The sequence below is a fragment of the Bubalus kerabau genome, chromosome X (genome assembly GCF_029407905.1).
Source record: "Bubalus kerabau isolate K-KA32 ecotype Philippines breed swamp buffalo chromosome X, PCC_UOA_SB_1v2, whole genome shotgun sequence".
In the NCBI taxonomy this organism is placed as follows: domain Eukaryota; kingdom Metazoa; phylum Chordata; class Mammalia; order Artiodactyla; family Bovidae; genus Bubalus; species Bubalus kerabau.
Window position 1 is genome coordinate 148,797,188 of NC_073647.1, and position 21,127 is coordinate 148,818,314.

General features: G+C 38.8%; 1 long non-coding RNA gene across 1 annotated transcript; it reads right to left on the reverse strand.

The window, feature by feature from the left end:
- Positions 1–3,953: 3,953 nt before the first annotated feature.
- On the reverse strand, positions 3,954–6,937 carry LOC129638545 (uncharacterized). Its single transcript, XR_008707893.1, has 2 exons — positions 6,013–6,937; positions 3,954–5,540 (listed from the first exon to the last, which is right to left on the reverse strand). It is a non-coding gene; the product is annotated as an uncharacterized LOC129638545 (long non-coding RNA).
- Between the last annotated feature and the right edge of the window lie 14,190 nt (positions 6,938–21,127).

Consider the following 21,127-nt stretch of genomic DNA (forward strand, 5'->3'; position numbering starts at 1 on the left):
CAGTGTTAGGATCATTGTTAGTCCTACGAAGAAAAGGAAGAAGGAAAAAAAATCACCAATTTCCTGGTAAATTTCCCCAATGGTTTTAGCAATCTTTACCATATGCAAAGGACAATGTTCTCAAAGATTAAATACCACTCTTGAGACTTAAAGAAAAGAGGAATAGAAGACCATACTTGGGAAAAGAAATTTCTCTCTTTCCTGCTATGGAAGAAATATAACACTTATTAGGTCATTCCACAAACTACTGCCTTGGTTTCTAAGACAAAGAAAACTTTTTTTTTTTTTTTTATTTTTAAACTTTACATAACTGTATTAGTTTTGCCAAATATCAAAATGAATCCGCCACAGGTATACATGTGTTCCCCATCCTGAACCCTCCTCCCTCCTCCCTCCCCATTCCATCCCTCTGGGTCGTCCCAGTGCACCAGCCCCAAGCATCCAGTATCATGCATCGAACCTGGACTGGCAACTCATTTCATACATGATATTTTACATGTTTCAATGCCATTCTCCCAAATCTTCCCACCCTCTCCCTCTCCCACAGAGTCCCTAAGACTGTTCTATTCATCAGTGTCTCTTTTGCTGTCTCATACACAGGCTTATTGTTACCATCTTTCTAAATTCCATATATATGCATTAGTATACTGTATTGATGTTTTTCGTTCTGGCTTACTTCACTCTGTATAATAGGCTCCAGTTTCATCCACCTCATTAGAACTGATTCAAATGTATTCTTTTTAATGGCTGAATAATACTCTATTGTGTATATGTACCACAGCTTTCTTATCCATTCATCTGCTGATGGACATCTAGGTTGCTTCCATGTCCTGGCTATTATAAACAGTGCTGCGATGAACATTGGGGTACTCGTGTCTCTTTCCCTTCTGGTTTCCTCAGTGTGTATGCCCAGCAGTGGGATTGCTGGATCATAAGGCAGGTCTATTTCCAGTTTTTTACGGAATCTCCACACTGTTCTCCATAGTGGCTGTACTAGTTTGCATTCCCACCAACAGTGTAAGAGGGTTCCCTTTTCTCCACACCCTCTCCAGCATTTATTACTTGTAGACTTTTGGATCGCAGCCATTCTGACTGGTGTGAAATGGTACCTCATAGTGGTTTTGATTTGCATTTCTCTGATAATGAGTGATGTTGAGCATCTTTTCATGTGTTTGTTAGCCATCTGTATGTCTTCTTTGGAGAAATGTCTATTTAGTTCTTTGGCCCATTTTTTGATTGGGAAAACTTTTAAGACAGAATGGCCAAGACGAATCAGAATACCTGTCTGTAGTGACTTTCCCAGTGTTGCTGACACACAACCTCTGCAAAGAAATTTTTCCTAAAGAGATTAACCTAATTACTCAAGTTCTCTTTACTGCAGTCACAAAGGAAGGTGGTGGGCGGGGGGTGGGGGTTCAGGTGAAATTGCCTTGAAATCAGAGCCCCAGACTTCGGTACATTCTTCACATTTGTAGCATTCTTGAGGCCATCAGACCACCCCTAATGACAGAGAAAAGACGACTGACTGGAGGCAGCACAAACACCAATTATTAAAGCCGTTTCTAAGTGCGTATCTCACGAAAACACATTGCTTTATAGCCTTTAAGTGGCGGTAAGGATAAGGGAGGGCATGCCCGGTAATGGGAGAGTGTGACTGAGCAAGAGCCTTCCTGAACTTATCAGCAGGAGAAGGCTTTGAGGGGATACAGATGCCTGGGCACTGAGCTCATCTCAGCTCCAGCAACTATCCTACTTTCCACTGCCGTCCAAATCGGATTGTTTATTTGGATTAGCTCTACCAATTTACAAGAGATGCTTCAAGGAAATCCAAATAATTTATTGCACTCAGTTAAATTATAGGACCAGCACTGGCCAGGTAATTTAACCTGGAGGCATGGCCACTTTGTTCACTACCATTGACCTTGGTCAACTGATTAAATCTCTCATTGCTCCAGTGACCCCATAAGTCCAGTGGGAATATTATCATCAGCTTATTACAGGATGACTCCTGAGAGAAATGGATGAAAGGAGCTGGGCCTTCTACAATTTGCAAGGTATTTTTATGTTTTCAATTTATTTGTTTACTTTAATTGGAGAATAATTACTTTACAATATTGGGATGGTTTTTGCCACACATGCAGAGCACCATAGATATTTTGAGCTTGAAGAACCAATTAAAAGTGGTCCATATTCCAAGTCTCTTTCAATGAAGTTGAATGGGAAATTACTGAGCCAGGGGGCAAGCATCCTATTGTGCATGACATTGACCATTAGAAGGAAATCAATCAAATGTTTCTTTTAACAGCAGAGCTTTTCTTCAGAGAGAGAGAGAGAAAGAGAGAAAATAACATGTGTGCGCACATGCTCACAGGCACATGTAAGAAAGAGTAATTTAAGCCAACTAAAAGGTTGGAGTCTCAACAGTTCCTAGGAGTCTGAGAAGTTTGAGATAAGTGAGAGTGACGTAAACGGCACTAAGCACTGATGCTTTCATAATAAATATTCTATAGGTTTCTGGCAATCCAAGCCTTCAACTGAGGAAATAGCTACGCCAGTAGGGGTGATGCCATAGTTTTGGTCATCAAGGTAGCCCTACATTCACTATGTGCCTACTAATGGCATTTCTTGGAGAGACCTGAGCCCTCCCTAAGTAGCACCAGCTCTTCAGGCTCAGCCAGCTGCGGTTGCCATGGCCCAAGGGCAGGACAATTAACATTCACGAGTCTGATCAAGGGAAGAATTCCAAACACTGGGCCCTCCACCAAGAATGCAGCATCCTGACCCTCCTACTTCAAGACCTGAGACGTTTTCAGTAAAAATAACCCTCACTAACCATCACTCCTGTGGAAGACAAAGATAATTTGGGTGAAGTCACAAGGAGCTAAAAAGAAGTCTTTAGAGATCAAAGAGTTATACTCAGAAGGGGTCAGGAAATCCAGGATACAATGATTCATCTTACATCCGCCTGCTCTTTCCGAGCCTCAGACGGGGCTGGGAGGAGGCTATCTGTCCCACAGATAAAGCCTAACGTTGAATTAATTCCTAGTCCCATGCTGAAAAGAAACCTCATTTCACCATCTCAAATAAATGAGTAGTATGCACCTAAGGAACGTTCAAAACAGAGAGAGTCATCACGGTGACAGACTTGTAAAAGGCAGTTGCAGGAAATTGCACAAAATAAGCAGAATAAATATTACTGGAGTGAACTGGATGCTTTATGAAACCACCACCTGAAACTCCAACTTTCTTTCAGATTTCACTTTTCCTCCCTTCTCTTTTTTTGCCAGATGAATGTACTTCCAGCTGGACCAAGGAGAAGCAATGGTGTCAAACAACGACTTGTTAAGAAACACACACCTGTCATAAATGCAAGATTCTCTCAGGGGATATATTGAATTGCGTTCCCTGCTTCCTATGAAAAGGTGCAATGAAAAAATGAATTAACTATCAACTACCAGATGTTTCTAGCATCTCTATTAGTCTGAGAAAGATGAAACAATTGCTGCATTGTACAGATGTACAACTCACATAAACATAAGTATTTAGTATGTGGGAAGAAGGCTCTACTAAATGCGTCTGGAGAATAATTGATCTTTTCATTTTGGCGATGCTTCATCATAACAGGAAGACATCTCTTCTCCTTGAATTGACATATCTTATACCAACACAAAGAATAAGTGGGCATTTTTCTAAGGGTATAGTCATAAAGATAAGCATTTTTAGTTTAACTTTGCTTCACGGTGTCAGTTATAACTAACTTGAACTTCCTGGTGCTTCTCATACATGCATATTTCATGATTTCAAAGTGTTCTGGTTACAGAAAGCTCAAAGTACTGCAAATTCCATTCTCTGAATAACGAGAATGGGTTCCAGTGAGGAGAGGTGGTGTGATCAATGGTGTGGGAAGCACAGCGCTGCCTGCCCTGGAAAAATATTAAAGGAGAATATAATGAAAAAGAGAGAATAAACGGTTTTATTTTATTACACAGTGAATAAAGATACATTGTTCAAGTATGCAGAGCAGTCATCAATACATGTCATTCAAGGGAAGGGACACGATACATCATGACAAGAGCTTCAGTGTTTGCTGCTGGCTCTACATCATTGTGTCTTCCAAGCGATTGGGCTTTGTTTTCAGTTCCCTGTCATCTCAGTTCCAAAGGAGAACCATGAAATGGAAAGCAGAGGAGGAGGGGGACACCATTTTGTGTCACATAGTACACGGTTCACGAACAGGATTTGTTCAGATTTGGCTCACGTGTCAAAGCTGATGGATTTTCGCTACTGGCTGCATAGGCCCTTTCTGAAAGATTCTGAGATCATATCTGGGCAGAAAAAAGGTTGGAGTTTCTTAGCAATATCTGACAGTTCTCCAGAAAGAGAGGGTGTCAGCTCCCAGGCAGGAATTTTCCAGCTCAGAGCCTGGTAGCAGTTAAGAGAGTGGGCTCTGTGATCCACCAGACCTCAGTTCAAAGGCACAGCTCCACTACTTACAGGTTCAGACACTCTAGGAAACTTACTTCACCTCCCTAAGATGATTAATCCTACTTGAAAGAAGAGACAATAATGAAAATTACCCAAAGGGGCCATTGTAAAGATTAAATGAGATGATGTATGTAAAGGTTTCACGCATTTCATGGCATAGAGTAAGAGTGACAAGAAGGACAACTGTAGTGATGACAGGAATGGTCACCCTAACAGTAATAATAGCAGTGAAAAGTGAAAGTCGCTCAGCTGTGCGCTGAGCGAGACCCCATGGACGGTAGCCCGCAAGGCTCCTCTCTCCATGGGATTTCCCAGGCAAGAATACTGGAGTGGGTTGCTATTTCCTTCTCTGGGGGATCTTCCTGAGCCAAGGGATCATGGGTCTCTTACAATGGCAGGTGGATTCTTTACTATCTGAGCTACCAGGGAAGCCCAGTAATAGCAGTACTAACAGTCTAATAGCAATGGTAGCAGTAGTAGTGGGAGGAATGTTAGTAGCTTAAAGAACTACTAATGTGAAGTTTCCAGTATAGATTAGAGACAAAAACTATTGCCAAACGGGAGAGAAGAGAAGGGAAGGGAGGCAAGGAGGAAAGGAGGAGTGGGAGAGAGATTGGCAGAGATTGAAAAAGCGGTGTTCTAACCAGACAAGTCCACTGGAACCAGAAATCATCTCTGGAGATCATGGCCCAATGGTCATCACCCTTGCACTGAAGCGACCCTCTCAGCCCCTAGAGAGGTTTGCCCTTCTCTTGGGTGTTCTCAGTACTGTGACATGCGCTGCACCTACTGGACTAAAACTGTGCCAGTTCTTCTGAGGTCAGAGGTATGGTTTGAACTCTCTGACTATAGTGAGTATCAACCAAGAAAGAAGTGCGGCAGTGATTGGTGGTTGGGTTCTCCTGAAAATCTTGAAAAGGCAGAGAAAACAGAAATGGAGGGAAAGCCACCAAGCCTTGGGCTGATCCTTCATCCCACTGGTGTCAGCTCTTACGACTCTGCTTACTGAGTGGCACCCAAAGGTGAGTTATCAGGTGGCTTGGAGAACTGAGAGCCTGTGTGGATAAGTAAGAAAGAAGAAAATTAGTGAGAGGTTGAATGCTGAGAACACGATTGCGAGTTATGTTCCATCTGGATCCTGGAGCTACTAATTGTAACAGGGTGGGTTTGAGAGAATCAAAGACTCTCAGTGTTTCACAAAGGCAATATGCTCCAGTAAATTTATTAGAGAAATAATGCCCGCCTTCCAGACCAATATTGAAAAAAAGAACAAATTCAGATGGAGGAGATTAAAAGAATGTTAAAGAGCCCTGTTGGTAGAATAATAAAAGAAGGGCAGCTACAGATCATAGACTTTTATTCCTGGAATAAGCCTCTGAGATCATTTAACCTAATCCCATTATTTATAGGCAAAGAAATACACATCTTCTGGATAAGAGACCTTGGAAATAACCTATTAAAACCGGGCATTACTGTACTAGAAAAAGGAAGAGAATACAGAAATGGACATGCAGACTTAGAAGTTACCTAGGTACACGTGGTAACTGAAATCACGTACGATGATCCAGTTCACCCTAGCAGAGAGAAGAGATGCATTTCAGCTTCCAAGCAAAGCATGTACAGAGTAACACACCCATATTGAAACAGCCAAATGGGAAACACCCAAACATACATAACTCTATGATTCAAGCCATGTGACTCAACAGAGGAGGCTAGACAGTTATATTTCATATTTTTTTGTCTATCATTTGAACTTTATTTTTTACTCTTGGGATGATTCTGCTTCTTAAAGACTGTTAAGGAAATAAAGGCAGATTCAAAATTTATACAATGTTGATACTGTTTGGCCAACAACTGTAAATATGTAAAGGAAAAAGAATTTAAGAAAGACCTTTTGTCTGTTGGTAAGCAGTGAAAATATTTAGATCCAAGGTGAGTCACATACATATGTTTATATTAGAGAATCCAAAATAATTCATCATTCTTGAAAGCAGACATATGGGTTAAAATAGTTTCAATATTAAATAATAGGGCTCCACAATCTCAGATAACTCCAACAAAAATCATGGACTGCATATACACAGGGAAGGAAAAATAAAAGCAAGCTAATGACCTCATCTTACACGGGATTCATATAATTGTATTTCCTTTGTGAGACTGACAATTAGAGATATACAAGCTTCATTTTTTAATTTAATGGTAACTATTATAATTAAAATACATTCAGTGTTTCCAGAGGAAAACAGGTCAGGAATTAACTAATTACAGTTATGAATATTTATGATATGCCAGGCACTTTCAAGGTATTTATTTATATGGTCCTCCGAATGGGTAAATATAGTACCTATGAAATGGGTACTGTTTTTATCTCCACTTTACAAATTGTACAAATGAAGATATTGAGGTACAAAGAATTTAAGAGCTACTGATTCTTGAAATGTTGAAATGAGATCCATGAGCTGATGGTCTTAACATGCTACACATGCATCAAAAAATGGAAACCGGTAAGGACAACAGAAAAAATATTTTTCATGTAAATTGATGTTAGAAGCTCAAACATATTAACATAAACATAAACTTGTTTTAAAAATATTTAAGCAATAGAATTATCTATTATTTACAAGAGACTTGATACACAGAACAAAATGACGTAGAAACTTTACAAATTAAAAGGATGTGCTAATATGTATCAAGCCATTAAAAGCAAAACTAGAAAGCCCTACTCAGAGTGTAATAAATAATAAATCTAGCAATGCTGCATTTATGAAAAGTATAATTCACTATAAAATATAGCAGTCCGGATCAATACTGTGCAATAGAACTTTCTGTGACAATGGAAATATTCTATACTTGTGCTGTCCAGCATGGTACCTACTAGTCATGTGTGGCTACTAAGTATGGAAAATACAGCTAGAGTGGTATATTAACTGAAATTAAAATTAAAAATTTAAGAAGCCACATATGATGAGTGACTACATGACTCAATGCAATCAAGAACAGAACAAGGCAAACTTCAGAGAAAGGAAATTATAAAGATGAAAGGCAAAAGTAATGAATTAGAAAATAGAAGTTGTAATTATGAAACTAAATGTCTGAGAAATTGAAAAATAAAGAAAATAATAAAGGAAAAGCTCTCAATTAAGTTTTAGTGAAAAATATTGAAAAGTATCAAACACAAAAATGTGAAAAGGAGAAAAATATTGTTAAAATATAATATGCTAACAGCTTAAAATCTTAATAAAGTGTTATTTGCTAACAAAGTATAATCACCAAGCTGACATGAGAATAGAAAACTTCTGGTTGTAACACGAATTTTAAAATGTCTTTTATGGCTATCAAAAATTATCTCCCCCAAAATCCACCATGTCTAAAGAGTCCTACAGATGAGGTCTATCAAATCTTCAAGAGACAGAATACTATTGCCTCAGAAAAATTTCAGGCCATAATATGTAAACGAAAGGCTGATTAAAAGCCTAACAAGAAAAGATTATAGAGACAATTAGAGCCTAAATCATTCTTAAATTCATAAACAAAAATCAACATTAAATTCATAAACAAAAACCAAGACAGTGTATTAAAACAACTGTTGTGTATTATTAGCATGACACACCTAAAACATGGGATTTATTTAAGATTTCCTATTAGGAAATGTATTATTTTGATTGATCACTTAAATATGTCACAGGATAAAAATGTTATTTCAAATACACATTAGAGGGATATTTTGTTAAATTCAATACTTGCTGCCAATTCTTAAAAACTGTAGAATCCAGAAATATGAGTACTTCCATAAGATAATAATTAACATCTCCATTAGGAAAACAGTCTGTCTCACAACTGAATGTCAGCACAAATGAATTCTCATGAAAATCAAGAGCAATTCAGAATGCCCAATATCACCACATTTCCTGAAATTGTCCTAGAAGTTGTAGCCAGTGTACTAACACATGAAAGAAAAGAACGTTTATAGCTATTCCCATAGAAAGGGAAAACTCTTACTTTGTGACTGATTTTACCTATGCAGAAAATGAACAAAACAAAGCTAGTATTGGTACAAAAATCAGAGTATAATAAAGTACCTCAAAATAAAAAATAGAAATATAAAATATTTGTCTATATACCTCCAGTAATAATATAATGTCATAACATGAGAAAAGAAATCTAGATTTAATCTAGGATTAATAGGAAATGTAAAGAAATTGTTAAATCTATTATAAGATGTAAGATTCAAAAGCACGAAAAGGCATTCCATTTTCCTGGATGGAAAGACTAATGAGTAGGATGTCAATTCTTCCCCAACAGTAATATTAATCTAATTCCAATTACAGTTTCATCAGTCCATTTGAAGAGTCTTTTAAAAGTGATTCAAATTTATATCAAGAAGATTAAATGGGTGTTACATAAAATAAAATTTTGAAAGAGAAAAAGATTGAAGTGTGAGAAAGTGTGATCCACCAAATAGTAAATTACATACATGTATGCAAATTTGATACAACAAACTCTGGAAAATTCTTAAAGAGATGGGAATACCAGACAACCTGACCTGCCTCATGAGAAATTTGTATGCAGGTCAGGAAGCAACAGTTAAAACTGGACACGGAGCAACAGACTGGTTCCAAATGGGGAAAGGAGTAAGTCAAAGTATTGTCACCTTCCTTATTTAACTTATATGCAGGGTATATCATGCAAAAATGCTGGACTGGATGAAGCAAAAGCTGGAATCAAGATTTCCAGGAGAAATATCAATAACCTCAGATATGCAGATGACACCACCCTTATGGCAGAAAGTGAAGAACTGAAGAGCCTCTTGATGAAAGTGAAAGAGGAGAGTGAAAAAGTTGGCTTAAAACTCAACATTCAGAAAACTAAGATCATGGAATCTGGTCCCATCACTTCATGGGAAATAGATGGGGAAACAGTGTCAGACTTTATTTTGGGGGGCTCCAAAATCACTGCAGATGTTGAATTGCAGCCATGAAATTAAAAGACGCTTAGTCCTTGGAAGAAAAGTTATGACCAGCTTAGACAGCACATTAAAAAGCAGAGACATTACTTTGCCAACAAAGGTCCGTCTAGTCAAGGCTATGGTTTTTCCAGTGGTCATGTATGGATGTGAGAGTTGGACTGTGAAGAAGGCTGAACACCGAAGAATTGATGCTTTTGAACTGTGGTGTTGGAGAAGACTCTTGAGAGTCCCTTGGGCTGCAAAGAGATCAAACCAGTCCATCCTAAAGGAAATCAGTCCTGAACATTCATTGGAAGGACCAATGTTGAAGCTGAAACTCCAATACTTTGGCCACCTGATGAGAACTGACTCATCGGAAAAGACCCTGATGCTGGGAAAGATTGAGGGCAGGAGAAGGGGACAACAGAGGATGAGATGATTGGATGGCATCACTGAGTCAATGGACATGAGTCTGAGTAAATTCCGGGAGTTGGTGATGGACAGGGAGGCCTGGTGTGCTGCAGTCCATGGGGTCACAAAGAGTCAGACACAACTAAGCGACTGAACTGAACTGAAATTATATACATAAGAATTTATTAGATATTTATTACATATTATAGATTAGTGGTAAAAGGAAGGCAAATTCATTAAACAGTACTGTGACAAAAGCACAGAGTTTATCCTCATGAAAAATGCTAAATATATTCCAAAGTAAATTTCAGAAGAATTAAAGATTTAAATACCGGAAACTTCCAGCTACAGTAGCACTGAGGTGATGCTGCTATTACTTCGGTTCAGTTGCTCAGCCGTGTCCAACTCTTTGAACCCCATGGACTGCAGCACACCAGGTTTCCCTGTCTATCACCAACTCCCAGAGCTTGCTCAAACTAATGCCCATTGAGTCAGTGATGCCATCCAACCACCTCATCTTCTGTCCCCCCCTTCTCCTCCTGCCTTCAGTCTTTCCCAGCATCAGGGTCTTTTCCAATGAATGAGTTCCTCGATCATCAGGTGGCCAAAGTATTGGAGCTTCAGCTTCAGCATCAGTCCTTCCAATAAATATGGAGGGTGGATTTCCTTTAGGATGGACTGGATTCCTTGCAGTCCAAGGAACCCTCAAGAGTCTTCCCCAACACCACAGTTCAAAAGCATCAATTCTTCGGTGCTCAGCTTTCTTTATAGTACAACTCTCACATCCATACATGACTACTGAAAAAATTACAGCCTTGACGAGATGGACCTTTGTTGGCAAAGTAATGTCTCTGCTTTTAATATGCTGTCTAGGTTGGTCATAGCTTTTCTTCCAAGGAGCAAGCATCTTTTAATTCCATGGCTGCAGTCACCATCTGCAGTGATTTTGGAGCCCAAGAAAATAAAGTCTGTCACTGTTTCCATTGTTTCCCCATCTATTTGCCATGAGGTGATGGTACTGCTATAAATGCATATAAATGCTGGATAAAATTTTAAACACTTTAGTATACAGCCAATTTTAAAGGGAAAAAAGTAAGGAAGGAAGATAGGGAGGGAACGAAGATGTAAGGAAAGAAGAGAGGGAAATCCTCTCCAAAAAAAGTTTGGGTGGGGGCGAGAAGGACTCTCAAGCCAGAGAAGTAAATGAGTAAAGTGATACTAAAGTGTCACAAGAGGGCATGTGCCTTATTAAGAGTGGGGTCTGTTCTGCTTTGGCATGGGGGTGGTCTGATAATGAATTTATAGGAGCCCTGTGTTACATGAATACTAGTCCAAGAAATTATATGATCTCTTCAAAGTCACACAGTAAGTCCTAAGGAGGAGAAAAATAAATTCATAGAAATATCATTAGGAAACCACACAACACCAAAGACTACTAGAAAATTTTAGAAGCAGCTAGGGAGAAAAGATAGATTTCATATAAAAACCAAACAAACACAATTAGACTTCAAGCAGGCTTCTCAACAGAAGCTAAAGATAATGGCAAAACATCATCAATGTGTTGAGGACAACTGTCAACCTATATTTTTTTTTTTTATCTTTTGCTACACTGCATGGCATATATGATCTTAGTTCCCCAACCAGGGATTGAAGCCGTGTCCCTTGTATTGAAAGAATGAAGTCTTAACCTCTGGACTGCCACAGAAGCCCCCAACCTAAAATTCTATACACAGAAAAAGTATCATTTGAAGTGGTGGGAAAATAAGGGTATTTCTCAAACAAGATTGAGAGAATTTCCAATTCTCAGACTTTTAATGAAAGGACTGCCAAAGTTCAGATGTAACTCAGGAAAGAAAATTGACACGTGAGAGGCAAGAAGGAACAAATGGGAAAATGTGATAATAAATGTAAACAATTTCTTCTTGTAAAGGATAATTCTGAAGATTACAATGACTCTGACTAACTGGTATAGTAACAATAAGTTGGAACTAAAAATCTGGATCACAGTAACATGAATATGGTAAAGAGAATAATCAGAGTTCTAAGGTCTTGTATCGCTTGGAAAGAGGCTGACTGTAGAAAGTGACTCACGAGGCACAGCGGTGAGCATCAAGTGAATGAGAACACGGAAACCCATCTGGGCTGCAGACAGGCTGCCGGCTGGGACTGGGATCCACATGAAGTAATGGACAGCTGGAACCTCAGAATTCCTATCAACTGGCACCACAAATCTCAGTCAGGAAGATCCCCTGGAGGAGGGCACAGCAACCCACTCCAGTATTCTTGCCTGGAGAATCCCATGGACAGAGGACCTGGCGGGCTACAGTCCATGGGGTCACAAAGACTCAGTTGGACACAACTGAAGTGACTTAGCACTCCTGCACACACCCCAAATCTAGATAGAAAACTGAAAGCAGCCTGTGTGTTCACCCTGATTGTTGAGGATGCCTTCCATGTTGCCCTGTAGTTAGAGGCACACTCCTACTACCAAGCATAGGCACATACTACAGGCTCAGCAGTACCATGGGCCCAGGGCAGCTCTCTGCAGGATAGTGGATCAAAGGGAGAACTTCATCTTTCAGTCCCTTGCTTCAGTTTTCCCTATAAAAGCCCCCTTTAAAAGAGTCCCATATTTAAAAAAAAAAAAAAAAAAAGCCCCATATGCCAGAGTGGACTTTGCTCCAAATCCAGAAGCATAACATGTGGTGACCAGAAGAAATCCACCTGGCACAGAAGTCATATATGCTTTTTTCATTTTAAGGCTAACAAAAAGTTAACAGAATACAGTAATTCCAACGAGCAGAGAAATATACAGAGATTGAAAACAACTCAAACAAAAAAGTGAGAAAGAATTGGAAAAAAAAGAAAAAATAAGAGAATAAACTTATATATCACAACAATCAAAAAATATAAACAAATCAAATCTACCCTAAAAGGATATTCCCCACCTGAGTAATACAACAAAAGTAGTTCTGTGCTTATTTTTAGGAGACATAACTCAAAGACAATCCACAGACTTAGAGAAAATCATTGCAGGTCATCTATCTGATCAAAGGCCTGTATGCAGAATACACCAAGAACTTTCAAAGCTCAATAATAAGAAAACAAACAGCCCAACAAGATAAAAATGTACAGATTTGAAGACACTTAAACAGTAAGATACACATATAGGAAAAAAAACACATGCACTTGAAAAGATACTCAATATCGTGAGTCATTAAGGAAATACAAATTCAAATCACAAGATACAATTACACACCTACTAAAATGATTAAAACTTTCAAAATTAACCACACCAGGTCTGGGCAAGAATGCAATCAAGATACAGCTATAAGTCTTTAAATGACAGAAAAAAAATACAGTATGAATTAAAAAATCACACATCTAAATTCCAGTATCACACATCAGCCTGGATATACATATTTACCTCTACACCCTCCCCAAACTCCACTAACATTACAGAGCTATAAAATGGCCAAAACTCACAAAAATAAAGAAATGGGGGGAAAGGCTATACCCACAACATTTTGGAGTCTGGAATACAGATAGAATTGACAATGGCAATGAGAAATCCTCAAAGCAAGCTAATTTATACCACAGGATGCCAGAATCATTCAGGAATTGGAGCCACTAGTTATCTTTAAAATTGGGTTATGGAGAAGGCAGAAAATAGTACAATTAGTTGCATTTTTAAAAGTGGTTAAAGACATGTATCTTTTCCCTAATCCAGGTGATCTGGAAACTACTCATTTTGGTAAAGATTACAGATATATTTTGGGGAGGGGATGGGTTGCAGGTGGTCTGGACTTCAGGATGGTCAGGGAAAAGATGCTGTAAGGCCATTACTTAGAATTCCATTGAATGATGAGTGAGAAATTTCTAACCAGCATTATATCTCCCAAGAAGGAGATGGAGAACATTCCCCTGGGAAAACTCATCTCAGAGAAAAAACTCACTGACCCTGAGATGTGGGGGCCCCTCAAAAAATAACTCCTCCCAATGATCGACATTGAAGCCCATTCCTCTAAAAGGCCCTCCTTCCCCAGAAGGCATACAGGAATCCAGAGCAACCAATTAGCTCCTTTTTACAAGCTGGACACCAACTATCCATAGACCTTCCAGAAAGCCTCTAGCATGAACAACAGAGATCAATACCAAAGAGGAACTGAGGAAAAGATAGGGAGGCAGGGAGGACACTTTAAGAAATTAAAATATCAACCAAGAGGTAAGAAAAGGTATGGCATTCAGGAAGGAAAGGCTGGGTGGTATTATTAGAAAGAAATAGACTTTAGAAAGTAAAACCCTGATAACAGGCATTAAATATATGAGAAGGATTAAAAGTTGAAGTTGATAACATTGCCCAAGAAGTAAAACAAAAAATTGGGGAAACTAGAGAGGAAGGTAAAAATACTAGAAGCTAAGTTTAAGTCCAAACTTCAAATTATTAGAAATTTCAGAGAGAGAGAACAGAGACTATTGTAGGTAGAAAAGTATGCAAGAAATAACACATAAATTTCCCAGAAATTAGAACTCTCCAGATTGAAAATTCCTGTCAAATGTGTAACACAATGGAGCCCTTAAGTCAAGTTGAGCATTGCTCTGCTTTATTATTATGAAAGAAAGTTAAACTGTTAGTCGCTCCACCGGTCTGACTCTTTGAGACCCCATGGACTGTATGTAGTCTGCCAGGCTGCTCTGTCTGCAGGCAAGAATATTGGAGTGGGTTGCCATTCCCTTCTCCATGGGATCTTCCTATCCCAGGGATCGAACCCAGGTCTCCTGCATTGCAAGCAGATACTTTACCATCTGAGCCACCAGGGAAGCCCTCACTTTAATATTACATATGTCTATAAAGTAGCATACCATGAACTAATCAGATTCCCAGATGCAGTACTATTGTCACAAAATAACTAACAATGTAGCATCATGATACATAGAAAAAGAAGTCCTGGGCATCTTTGTATTATTTAGAGGATCAGCTTCCCTGCCTGTATCACCATGAAGCATACTACTAGAAATGTTCTATTATTAAGAAACATATTCACAAGAGTTCAAAGGTGGAAGCAATCAAGTGACTATCAACAGATAAATGGATACACAAAACACAGTCTAATCACACAATGGAACTCAGCCTTAAAAAAGAAGGAAATTCTGACATATGCTCGAACATGGATGAATTGTGAAGACTTTATGCTAGTTAAATCAGCCACACACAAAAGGGGAAATGTTGTATGCTATCACTCATAAGAGGTACTTAAGAGTTGTCAGAGTCATAGAGACAAAGTGGTTGCCAGGGCCTGGAGGAAAAGGGGAAAACAGAATTACTGGGTAATGGATACATGATTTCAGTTTTACACAAAAAAGAAAAAGTTCTGGAGATGGATGGGGTGATGGTTGCACAACAATATGAATGTACTTAATGCTACTAAGTGTATTTCAGTTCAGTTTAGTCGCTCAGTCGTGTCCAACTCTCTGAGACCCCATGGACTGCAGCACGCCAGGCCTCCCTGTCCATTGCCAACTGCTGGAGCTTGGTCAAAAACTCATGTGCATTGAGTCAGTGATGCCATCCACCCATCTTATCCTCCGTCGTCCCCTTCACCTGTCTTCAATCTTTTCCAGCATCGGGGTCTTTTCCAATGAGTCAGTTCTTCACATCAGGTGGCCAAAGTATTGGAGTTACAGTGTGTATTAAAAACTGTGTATTTAAGATGACTTAAATGGTATATTTTGTTATGTATATTTTACTACAATTGAAACAGTTTTAAATAAAGTTATTAAAGAGTGAACAACAACAAAACATTTAAAATTTTATCTTTTCCTTAAAAAGTAAAAAATCTTTAACATTTCTAGCCACAAATATATGGATGTACACATACATATAAACATATATGTGTATATAGCATTTTTCTTTAATAATTTAACTTTTATTGGAGTGTAACTGATTTAAAATGTTGTGTTAGTTTCTGCTATACAACAAAGTGATTCAATTATACATATATATATATATACACTCTGGAGAAGGCAATGTCCCAACCCACTCCAGTATTTTCGCCTGGAGAATCCCACAGACAGAGGAGCCTGGGCAGCTACAGTCCATGGGGTCGCAAAGAATCAGACACACTGAATGACTAACACACACACACAGTCTCTCTCTCTTTTTAAGATATTATTCCCATATAGGTCACTATAGAATACTGACTAGAGTTCTTTGTGCTATTAGTAGGTTCTTATTGGTTATCTCTTCTGTATATATATCAGTGTGTATATGTCAATCCCAACTTCCCAATTTATCCCCCCTCCTCTTCCCCTCCCATTACATAACTAAAAGTTTGTTTTCTATATCTGTGATGCAACTTCTGTTTTGTAACTAGGTTCATTTGTACCATTGCTTTAGGTTCCACATATCAACAATCTCACATAGTATTGGTCTTTCTCTATCTGACTTACTTCATTCAGTGAGAAATCTGTATGCAGGTCAGGAAGCAACAGTTAGAACTGCACATGGAACAACAGACTGGTTCCAAATAGGAAAAGGAGTACGTCAAGGCTGTATATTGTCACCCTGCTTATTTAACTTCTATGCAGAGTACATCATGAGAAACACCGGGCTGGAAGAAGCACAAGCTGGAATCAAGATTGCCAGGAGAAATATCAATAACCTCAGATATGCAGATGACACCACCTTATGGCAGAAAGTGAAGAGGAACTAAAAAGCCTCTTGATGAAAGTGAAAGTGGAGAGTGAAAAAGTTGGCTTAAAGCTCAACATTCAGAAAACGAAGATCATGGCATCCGGTCCTGTCACTTCATGGGAAATAGATGGGGAAACAGTGGAAACAGTGCCAGACTATTTTTTGGGGCTCCAAAATCACTGCAGATGGTGACTGCAGCCATGAAATTAAAAGACGCTTACTCCTTGGAAGGAAAGTTATGACCAACCTAGATAGCATATTGAAAAGCAGAGACATTACTTTGCCAACAAAGGTCCGTCTAGTCAAGGCTATGGTGACTCGATGGACATGAGTTTGGGTGAACTCCGGGAGTTGGTGATGGATAGGGAGGCCTGGCGTGCCGCAATTCATGGGGTCGCAAAGAGTCGGACATGACTGAGCGACTGAACTGAACTGAAGCATTTAATAAATGTTCTTCTTGATAGGAGTAAAAATGGAAGAAATCTTAATTCAAATACTCTTTATCTGCAAATAGTTCAGTGATATACCATTGGTTGAATTCTCTTTGGCTCAACACCTCCAATTCAAGCGAAGATTTTAAATTCTGACTCAATAATATAGCACTATAATTCACCAAGTTGTCTAACCAACACTAAAAACCATTTAAATAGTTTGTGGTTTTCTACTCTGCCTAAGGGAAATTAGAACACTAGCGTGAGTCTTCCCAAGAGTAGCAATACACAAGCAATTTGAATTCAGGATCCTGTGATATTATAAATGATGTGACTTTCAAATGGAGACACGGTCATGAGGAAGAGGCTAGAGAGGGGATCTCAACTGTAAAAGTCATGTAAAATGAGGTTTGTTAATAGCCATGGGATTTGCATCAGTGTTACTCTGCCTCTACTTTGACATCATCAAATGGTCTCCACGGGCCTGCTGACAGCTTCATGAATTGACTGTGACAACAATCTGCGTCCATGAAAGGAATAGGCAAGTAGGGAGTACATATTTTTATAAGTGGACATAAAGAGAACAATGAGCAGGCAAGTCCCCTTTCTGTGTTTGAAATGTATATGAAACTGGTCATTTGGAGCCAATTCAAGGGATTTAACATCAATCTTTGATAGCCATTTAACTGCAATGGTTATGAACCAGTAAGTTCTGTAAACGGGATGATTGACAGAGTACCTGAATGGCAGATCCCCACTCCACTCCCTCAAGTTGTACAATACCATGGCCCATAATCTTGTAGACAGTCTAAGCAGGTGATAAGAGTGAGGGAGGGGAGGCTTAATTCAATGAATAGCAAATATACTAGAAAATACTCAAAAAAGACATCCATGGGCTACCCTGATCACCGAGAATAAAAGGTAGGACAACAAATTCTATTTTAATACTCAACTCCACTCTTCACTCCACATTTTTAAAGATGAACAAGTAAAATGAAAAATGTGACACTGAGCCTAAGTCATCCACTCCCTTTTGCATAGTGAACTTTCTTTGATAGGGAAATCATGTGAACTTCCCTACACTAAATGCATTCACTGTTTTCCTCAATTTTTTGTTAAAGAGGAGAAAGAATCCAGTTAAAATTTCTACAGTAGTATGTTTATTATCGCAGGTAGTATACAGGGCTACTTTAAACCTATTGAGAGCATTTCAGTACAAGAGAGATAATTTACTTTCCAATGATGACAGGTCAGGTTCAATTTCATGGTAGACTTGGCTAGCAAGGAAGAATGGACTAGCATTCATCTGGGGTCTCCATATAGCTCTTGGCTTAATTTCAGCAATATACAGTATGAACTATGAGGGTCCATTAATTAAAATCCAAAAGACCAAATGGAAGATGGATGTTTGTTCGACAAAACTACTATTTTTTCCGTCTGTTTCAACACTGTGTGAATAAGGATTTTCTCCATCAAATGAAGAAAAGCCAACATTTCAGAAATGTCTGTATTTCCAAATATTATGCTGAAATTCAAGCATTTCCAATAAAATTTGACAGTGTTTATACATGTTTTTAATCTAATCGTTTACATATTCTTTTTTCTTCTAAAATGATTAATCTGTTAATGTATATGACTTTGGCAAATACCAGAATTGTGTTTTTCACTATGGTCTTAGCAGTTATGACTTTTTTTCCTACAATACTTCACTAGTAGATTCCCGTTCTTCACCTTTTCACCCACCATTCCTTCTTTGCTCTATTATTCCTTCTATTTCTCTTTCCCTTCCTCTCTTTTTCTCCATTATGTACGATCGGAATATAGAATTATCATATACTTTTATTTATAGAATATCTCCACTTTAAATGGAAATGACGATAACACTAACTTCATTTGGTTTCCTGTGACAATTAAATAAGTTAATATAAGATTGGGATTGACATATACATACTTCTATCTGTGTGTGTATATGTCTGTGTGTGTGTATCAGTTCAGTTGCTCAGTCATGTCTGACTCTTTGAGACCCCATGGACTGCAGCATGCCAGGCTTCCCTGTCCATCACCAACTCCTGGAGCTTACTCAAACTCATGTCCATCGAGTCAATGATGCCATCCAACCATCTCATACTCTTTCGTCCCCTTCTCCTCTTACCTTCAATCTTTCCTAGCATCAGGGTCTTTTCCAATGAGTTAGTTCTTCACATCAGGTGGCCAAAGTATTGGAGTTTCAGCTTCAGCATCAGTCCTTGCAATGAATATTCAGGACTGATTTCCTTTAGGATGGACTGGTTGGATCTCCTTGCAGTCCAAGGGACTCTCAAGAGTCTTCTCCAACACCACAGTTCAAAAGTATCAGTTCATCGGTGCTCAGCTTTCTTTATAGTCCAGCTCTCACATTCATGCATGACTACTGGAAAAACCATACCTTTGACTAGACAGACCTTTGTTGGCAAGTAATGTCTCTGCTTTTTAATATGCTGTCTAGGTTAGTCATAACTTTTCTTCCAAGGAGTAAGCGTCTTTTAATTTCATGGCTGCAGTCACCATCTGCAGTGATTTTGGAGCCCCCAAAAATAAAGTCTCTTACTGTTTCCATTGTTTCCCTATCTATTTGCCATGAAGTGATGGGATGAGATCCCATGATCTCAGTTTTCTGAATGTTGAGCTTTAAGCCAACTTTTTCACTCTCATCAAGAGGATCTTTAGTTCTTCTTCACTTTTTGCCATAAGGGTCGTGTCATCTGCATCTCTGAGGTTATTGATATTTCTCCTGGCAATCTTGATTCCAGCTCTTGCTTCACCCAGCCCAGCGTTCCTCATGATGTACTCTGCATATGAGTTAAATAAGCAGGGTGACAATATACAGCCTTGATGTACTCCTTTCCCCATTTGGAACCAGTCTGTTGTTCCATGTCCAATTCTAACTGTTGTTTCTTGACTTGCATACAGATATCTCAGGAGGCAAGTCAGGTGGTCTGGTATTCCCATCTCTTTAAGAATTTTCCACAGTTTGTTGTGATCCACACAGTCAAAGGCTTTGGCATAGTCAATAAAGCAGAAGTAGATATGCACAGTACATCATGTGAAATATCAGGCTGGATGAATCACAAGCTGGAATCAAGATTGCTGGGAGAAATATCAATAAGTTCAGATATTCAGATGACACCACCCTTATGGCAGAAAGTGAAGAAAAACTAAGAGCCTCTTGATGAAAGTGAAAGAGGAGAGTGAAAAAGCTGGCTTAAAACTCAACATCCTAAAACGATGATCATGGCATCTGGTCCCATCACTTTATGGCAAATAGATGGGGAAAAAGTGGAAACAGTGACAGATTTTATTTTCTTGGGTTCCAAAATCACTGTGGGCAATGACTGCAGCCACGACATTAAAAGACACTTGATCCTTGGGAGAAAAGCTATGACAAACCTAGACAGCATATTAAAAAGCAGAGACATCTGCCAACAAAGGTCTGTATAGTCAAGGCTATGGTTTTTCTAGTAGTCATGTATAGATGTGAGAGTTGGAGCATAAAGAAGGCTGAGTGCCAAAGAACTGATGCCTTTGAACTGTAGTGCTGGAGAAGACTCTTGAGAGTCCCTTGGACTGCAAGAAGATCAAACCAGTCCTACCTGAAGGAAATCAATGCTGAATATTCATTGGAAGGACTGATGTTGAAGCTGAATCTCCAATACTCTGGCCACCTGATGCGAAAAGCCAACTCATTGGAAAAGATCCTGATGCTGGGAAAGACTGAAGGCGGGAGGAGAAGGGGATGACAGAGGATGAGATGGTTGGATGGCATCACCAATTGAATGGACATAAGTTTGAGTGAACTCCAGGAAATAGTGAAGGACAGGGAAGCCTGGTGTGCTGCAGTTCATGGGGTTGCAAAGAGTTGGACATAACTTAGCAACTGAACAACAACAACAACTATATACTATGGGAACTCCACCCAATACTCTGTAATGACCTGTATGGGAAAAGAATCTGGAAAAGAATAGATATGTGTGTGCGATTCACTATGCTGTATACCTGAAACTAACACAATGTCATAAATCACCTATGACAAAAATTAAATAAAAACATAAAATTTAAAAAACAACTGGTGAGAAGTAAGTGAAAGTATGTAATATGCTTAGAACATTGCTGGGTATATAAGTT